Here is an 8008-nt window from a genome sequence, read left to right on the forward strand (position 1 = left end):
TCATGGTAATCGCACTTGCATTGCAAAACCGAATTCAAGTGCAACGCTTTTCGGACACGCCTACTGAAAATACGTCACTACCATAGAGGAATTTTGCGGCTACTCCTGACCTGCCGCAAACTCTTAACAGCGACTGTAAACAAGATGGCTGAAGTGATTTTGCTCAGACATTTAAGAAATCGGAGAAATGCTGATCGAATTCCTTGGCATTTAAGAGACAGTCGTAATGCTTTTGAAATGTCGGAGCGTGAGTTCATCAGTTGATTCAGATTAAATCGGTTTGCTTCAATGAATTGAAACCTTTTCTGAAGGCAACTGCCAATGGATATTCTCTGCAAAAGCAGGTTTGTTTTTACTTCAGATTATGAAAACTGAAATACTTCTGGAAATGTTTCCGAATCAAAGACTATGCTTAAATGACCTATTTGAGAATATTGTATATTTTTATACGTAAACACACAAATTTTTAATGTTATTGTATCAGGATTCTTTCTTTTTCATCCCGTTTTTTTTTTCGTAGTAATGATCGAAATCGTTAATTACTGCGAATTTTGGAATGCAGTAATAATATCACCATTAATTTATTGTTTTAATTACTCTAAAACGTAATCTCGGAGAAATTGTTTTTCTAACAGAAATTATGCATATGCCTGTGTTTGAGATATATATATGTATATATTTGGGATTAGTTTTCTGGAATATTATATATTTTTTCATGGTTTTAGATACGTACATTTAATTTACATATGCTCTCAGAATTTCAGTGATATAGTAAATTAGTTTGCAGCAATAATTAATCTTTGATATGTATGCAATTAAAATTTCATAATTTAAATTAACTTTATATGAATAGAGAATATTTGTTAAATTCAAATTTCATTCTTTGCAGCAATGGCGTATGAGAATTATTTAAATTTAACTTTACTTTTTATTCTTATGAAACAATATATATATATATTCTGTAACTGTAGGGGGAAAAAGCATGAATTTTTCTCAGCTGTTTAAACAGTTCCCATGTGTAAAATAGTATTTCATCCTCCAAAATATTAGTTAATTTTTTCCTAATGTATAATGTCTTGCCTGTTCGTACAGTGTGATTAATGTCATGGTAATTTTGGATACTTTCTATAGATCTTGCATAATAACTACACATGTAAGTTATATACACATTCGTAAATCTCTTATGATATGAAAAGTTATTGCAGACTTTCACATAACTAGATATTCTCGATAACAGGTGACTTACCTTACTTCCGTAGACCATGATCAGAATTAAATAAACTTATAAGGTTATCATACTAAATTACACGAAAAGCAGCATGACATAAATAAATACAAAGAAATTAAATTTATTTACTGTACTAATAGATTATTATATTACATGACATTGGTTTTGCCCATGTATAATGGGAATGAAAGCCAGTTTTCCATAGAAAGTCCTCTACAGGGGCATCTGTTTTCTTAAGCAGATTGCTTTTACCACATTTCAGTGACCTTGATTTAAGTATGAAACTGGATAATATTTTCTTTCTGCATGAAATGTGTTAACTGAGTTTTAGAAATATAAGCCATCTTGCAGTTACTGTGATAATACTAATTTTTGGTACCTCCATATTATACCATCAACCATGAAAGTTGTGCTAATTACTGCTGTGGAATTCTGAGCCAGACATTTGTATACAGCAGTTACAACAAACCATACATCAGTCTGTTTTAACGTTTTATTGCATATTTTTTAATAATGAAAAAACAGTGACATATTTTTGTTAAAAATGGAAAACAAACTCCTTAAAAAGACTGATTTATTAATATATCAACTATATTTAATGTTAAAAATCTGTGTATTAAAATTTCAGATGAAACTTTCTTTTGACTGAGGATTTATGTTTTTCTAGGTATGGAATGCTGGTCTGAGAGTTCTCTATGCTATAGGACAATGACCAGGCAATACTCATGATGCATTTACATGGAGTGGACTGAAACAAAATCTAGATAGTATTTTGTCGCATCGTGCATATCTTTGGGAGATAGTGGATTATATTCCCATTTTATCACGGGAATATCTATAATGAGAAGCACAGAAAAGTTCGTGCAGCTATAGAGATCAAATCAAGATTTAGGGTACTGCACGATACTGGTGGAACACTATTGTATTCACAAAGCAAAATATGTAAAATGGTCATATCTGGTGGCCATTTTACATAATATATGCTTAAGGTATTGTGTTGAAAATCCTGAGATCGATGTGTTTGAAGATGATGAGTTGGTACCTTCAGAAAGTTTTCAGTCAGTGCATTGCACAATGAATTATCTTTAAATTTTGAAACTCGATAATAAAAACCCAAAGTGGGCAACAATGAACCTCTGGCAAAGGTGAAACCCCCTTCATGGATAATAAAGAATATATTATGAAAAAATTACTTTCATAATATATTCTTGGGGACCCACAAGCCATGGTTTATATTTAAACCTGTAACTAAATGCACAACCCTAAATGATTTTAATTGATAATAATAATCCTAAATAATTTTATTAGTCCTGGTTTCAAATGCATACTGACAACTTTTATCATTATTGTTCTTCCCTCTGAATTTCTTGTTTCCATCATTTATGTTTAAAAACTCTTGACTACCAGAAATAACTTAATAGGCTTGATATATATATATTTTAGTGTTGGTATGCCAGTCATGATTTACAATAGTAAGTCACTATAAATTAGCATTGCACTTAATTTATCTTAAACTTAGCAATAAGATTTACTGCACCGAAATTCAGTTTCTTCCAAAAAGTCAAATGTTTCCCTTTCGTCCCCTTCCGTGGGACAAGATAGAAAATTTCCATGTGACAATACACATTTAATAGCATAAGAACTTCATGCTTATTTATTACAGTATAAATTAAAACAATTATTTCACTCTATACTGTTTATGTATTATGTTTTACTCTATACTGTTTATGTCTTCTTGGGGGTGGGCAAAACAAATATTGGACAGTTCAATTTTCCTCCACCATTCCTGTGAGCGTATTCTTCGATTAAGCAGGGTTTTGCTCCAATTCCTGATTAGCATAATATGTAAAGAACAAACAGCCTATGATTTATGCCTCCATATCCTCTTGTATTATTTAAAGAACATACATTTTTCTTTTAATTCTAGATTTTAAAACATTAAAGGGAAAGATTGTTTGCTGAATTTAGATTTATATCATCATTACGCATTCACTATAATAACTTACTGCATACTTACCTCAGTGGGTTTGCCATTAAAAGAAATACATTTAAGTAAAATCATGAGTGTATAATAAATTGTTTTTCAGCCAAAAAAAAAAAAAAAAAAAAGAGAAGGGGGAAAATAAATACAGCTTGATTCACTTAATTTTTAGTACGCGACTCAACATTGTTATTGTAAACTAGACATTAGCCATACTTTAATAGTTGACATCTCTGTATTTTTAGAACTTCGAAATTAGAATGTCAATTTTATCTGCCATTGTTATGGAGCTGTAGGATATCGAATGTTATTTCTTCAATGATAAAAAGAAATGAAATTTTTAATACCACATCTCATTCATATAACTTATTAACATAATTGAAAAACAATTTAATTCATTTCGTGTTATATCTGAAAATTAAAATTTGTAATACATTGACTAAAGATTCTTACAGGTCTTATTCCCATTTTCCTCCAGGAAAAAGATAATTGCTGTGTAAAATGCATAAATATTTTCACGAGACTTATAATAGTGGTATTAGAATTATTATAATGTTTATGTCATATAATGGATCTGTGAATTTCTTTTAAATAATTTTTATAATCACAAAATTTTATAAAATTAAGAAAGTAGTAAATTTTACAATTAAAATATAAATCCCACACTGCAGAAATACATAAAAGAATGAAAACACTGTAATATTTGAAATGCACGATTTATTTTTTTAATAAATTAATAATTATATTTTGATTTTCTATGACAGCAGACTGATTTGCAACTGATTGCTTATACAAGTCACATATTTCACACAGTACATTAATATATTCTTCTGCATTTCAATTATTTCCTTTTCTGCAGCTGTAATATCATCTCTCTTCCTTTTTTCTCTTCGGTCTCCTGCTTCGAATAGTTGAGCTTCTATCTGAGGGAAAATTTTAAAATATTCATTCAAATTCAAACATTCTTAATTTTTATATTTCATAATTTAAAACACTTTTTATAATTAATTAAACAATGAAACTTCTCTAAAAAGGAACAATTCATAATATTGATTTCTTTAACTTTCAATTTTTTTCCCTTTATAATTTTTAAGACTGTTTATAGATCAAGAAGATTTAATGATAATTATTTTAAATTCTTAGAATCTTGTTGTTAATAAAAGACATACTCTGTATATAATGTTCACAATAAAGAATTGAAATAACTCTTTTGTATGAGAAATATTAATTTACATCTGTTATAATTAATTTATACCAGCGGTTCTCAGCCGGTGGTATGCAAAGAAACAAAATATTTTTAACTATGAAATTCAAAAATCTCATAAAGAAAAGAATAGTTAATAGAAATTTCCTTTGATCGAAATTGACTTGAAGATTTGGAAAATGACACACTTGTTAACTTTTGGCTGAACCGAAAAAAAGAATTTAAAGGCATTTCAAATAAAGCTATCAAATTTGTATTGTCTTTTCGCACAACCTGTTTGTGTGAAAAATTATTTTTTCCATGTTAAATTTGAAATATAAATACTCACCAAAATAAAAAGTGGATCCTAATTTACCATTAAATGAAATAAGAGCAGACATAAAGAAATTAAATATTAAAGTATTATAACTGAAATTTTGATAATCAAGTGAATAATTAATTTAATTAAATTTAATTTTGATAAATAATCATCAGTTTTTAATCTAATAGTTTTTTATGTGTACATATTTAATACAAAGAGTGTGCAAATGGCAATATATATATATATTTTTAATATTTCTATTGAGGAATTGAAAAATAAATATTGAGGAATTGTAAAATTAGTGGTGGTATTAATGTTTTTCAGTTTTTGCTTAGATGGTACACTACAGTCAAAAGGTTGAAAACCGCTGATTTATACCATTAAAGTTTTTCTGTTGGGAGGAAAAGGAAAAGAAGAATCCAGAAAACATTAGATTTTATGTAATAGATACAAACTTGTCATTCCTAAATGCCATTGCAGATTTCCTCGTGATAAAGGTGTGGAATTTTCTAATGTAAAAAAGAAAAAAGCATAAAATAAGCTCAACAATCTTGACTGAAATATACATGCTTTCAGAGATAGCATAAAGCAAGAAAAGTTTACTCAACAATCTTGATTGAAATATACATGCTTTCAGAAATAATATACAAAGCATACTGCATAATCAAAGTTATGAGTTTATATACTATGAGATACTATACATGTTTATAATATACCACGTTCCTGTACACCTAACACCTCGTCCACAATTTTCTATACAATTCATTAAAGATAGTTCCTGAAACATAACTGACTTAAGAGAAACATGCATACTTCTAATTTATGCATAATAATTTGACAAACATTGATTTCAGGTAAAGAGCTACATGTATTATATCAAAGAAAGAATGAATAAATGTAATTTGCCTTTATCCTACAAATACTTAAAAACATTTACATTAAAAAAAATAATTATTCATAATGGTAGCAAATTTTTAATGAAAAACAAAACAAGAGTTGAAAACTTAATGCAGTTTTTGTCAATATTTTACTCTCTTAAAATTTATATAAATGTATAGAAACTTGAAATGCATACCGCATTTGGCTGGAAAACTGGTGGTATTGTGCTGCACTCTAGGGAAAGGGAAAAAGTATACAATGAAGCAATCATAAGAATAAAAGATATTTGCATATTATTGAAACCACCTTAATAAAAGTTACCAAATTTTCAAAAATGTGCCAAACTCTGGCAACGATTATGTATCAAAATTTTTCAGGTAACATGCTCATGACAATTTTTCATTCAAGCAATGTCACCATTTTCATATGTGTTTCTTATGTTGTATTTCAAGTTCCAATGGATTTTAGATACGAATAGTTGTTTTAGATTAATTTCAGATTTAAAATACTGCTTGTGGAGCTTACCATCAAAAGACGAAGCTGTGTTAAAAGTTCTGCAGGAATAGAACATTTTAGTACAAAAATTTCTAATGGAAACAACTATGAGATGAATTCGGTACATAGACAAGGCATGCAGTATCAAGTTTATGTAATTCTCTGATTTTTTTTTTTTAAGTGAAAACAGATCACTTGGCACAAGTGCTAAAAAATTAGACAAAAAATTTGTGGAAAATGTTTTTTTTAAACTATCATATAATTTTTATTTAATAATTCAAATTAGTATTTTAAAATTTGTTAAATGTTTTTTCCTTTGATATGTTGATAACATTTTGCCAACTTAGATAAATATTGATAGTTTGGTTATGCTAAAAGCAAGCTGCAAAAACAACGTACTTCTCCTGATAAGTATTTTTCTCTTTTCATTTATAAAGACCACCAAACTGATCCAGGTGTTTGTGTTAATACGTAAGTACCAAAAAATATTGAAGAATGCACAATCAAAGATGGCAACCAGTATGGTAAAAGATATAATTAATATATGCAATGAAAGAAATCTTATTAAAAGACGACTTTCATTATCAGCAGAGAAGCATGACACAGTTACAGTAAAGAAATTAAGCTTTTGTTTCTGCACTTGTAGCTTTTAATAGCCAAAAATTGTTTTTTGAAATTTTATGAAATAAATAAATCTTAATATAACTGATATCAAATGAGAAGGGGTCCAAACTTTCACTTAAGAAGCAGAAAGTGCACTGTAAATGCACAATATAATGAGCAGAACACAAAGCATAATACATTGAAAAAATGAAGAAAACACTCATGCAGCCAGCTTTTTCACCTGGATTTAAAAAGAGACTGGGCAGGCTTATCTGCTTGTACATAGATGGGCTTATTAATTACTATATAATTCAAGAACTAGTTAATTTTCATATGGTAAACATGCCTACTGTCACTGAAGAATCATGCATCTGCATTAAACAATAAAAATATAACACAAATTTGAATTTTAAATTAAACTTACTATTAGAAGAATTAAAACCAAATGCTGTAATTTGAAAATGGGAAAAAAATGTGGTTTATATTTGAAAAAGCAAGTATTTTTGTCTGAAAAGTAAAATATATTTTACACACACCTGTTGCTCTAGATTACTTTGGAGGGAATCTATAAGATAAAGTAAATAAAGTTGTACACATTACATTACATGTCTGCATATTTCCTTCGTTTTCAGGTCTGGAACACTTCGTTACACCACACTACAACGCAGTAAACACTTGACCATAAGCTCAGAGGAATTATGGGAACTGATGTTTTTTGTTTACATCGACACGCAGTCTCATTGGATATTGATGTAGTTTATCGGACAAGCTCTCCTGGCACGAGAGCAAACCAGCTCCCCATTGCAATTTTGACGTCATCAGTTACCAGAGCGGTAAAGCGTTGCACTTGAATTCGACTTTAGCAGCCGATAGCAGGAACGCCTCTTGCGAGCTAACATTTGCAATTTATCAGAGCGTTGCACTTGAATTCGCCCCTTAGCTGCCAAGTAAACGTATATAGAAACAGGGCAATTTCGTATTTTAAAGGAGAGTAAAAAGGAATTTTGTACATTTTATACGAGTTCGAAAGGCTAGAACGAAAATATGGGACAAAATAAAATTTAAATAAATGGGCCAAATGTAATAGAGAGAGAAAAAAAAAAGGGGGGGAAGGCTATAGAGAGAAAAGGAAACGAAGTAGGGAATATCCTAAAATAAACGAGTCCATGAGTGCAGAAAAAAGGGGAGCTGTGTTCATATGCAAAAAATAATGTCTCCTAGGTGTGTGTGGTAAGTGTGTACGGTAAAGCTAACTAGATGTGATAGTGGAGGGGGAAAAAGGATTTAGGGTTCAGTTACATAACAGTTTAAGTTCTA

At 29.4% G+C, this 8008-nt stretch overlaps 1 long non-coding RNA gene across 3 annotated transcripts; it reads right to left on the bottom strand.

The window, feature by feature from the left end:
* Window positions 1-3908: 3908 nt before the first annotated feature.
* On the bottom strand, window positions 3909-7618 carry LOC118182934 (uncharacterized). Of its 3 annotated transcripts, XR_004757148.2 has the most exons (4): window positions 7228-7408; window positions 5790-5827; window positions 5170-5223; window positions 3909-4132 (listed from the first exon to the last, which is right to left on the bottom strand). It is a non-coding gene; the product is annotated as an uncharacterized LOC118182934 (long non-coding RNA). The 3 variants fall into 3 exon arrangements; XR_015041247.1 differs by having other exon boundaries at window positions 3909-5223; window positions 7228-7587; XR_015041246.1 differs by having other exon boundaries at window positions 3909-5827; window positions 7228-7618.
* Window positions 7619-8008: the final 390 nt, after the last annotated feature.

Source organism: Stegodyphus dumicola, chromosome 5 (assembly GCF_044657685.1).
Source record: "Stegodyphus dumicola isolate Sdum_Otavi_A_Nest chromosome 5, ASM4465768v1".
Taxonomy (NCBI): domain Eukaryota; kingdom Metazoa; phylum Arthropoda; class Arachnida; order Araneae; family Eresidae; genus Stegodyphus; species Stegodyphus dumicola.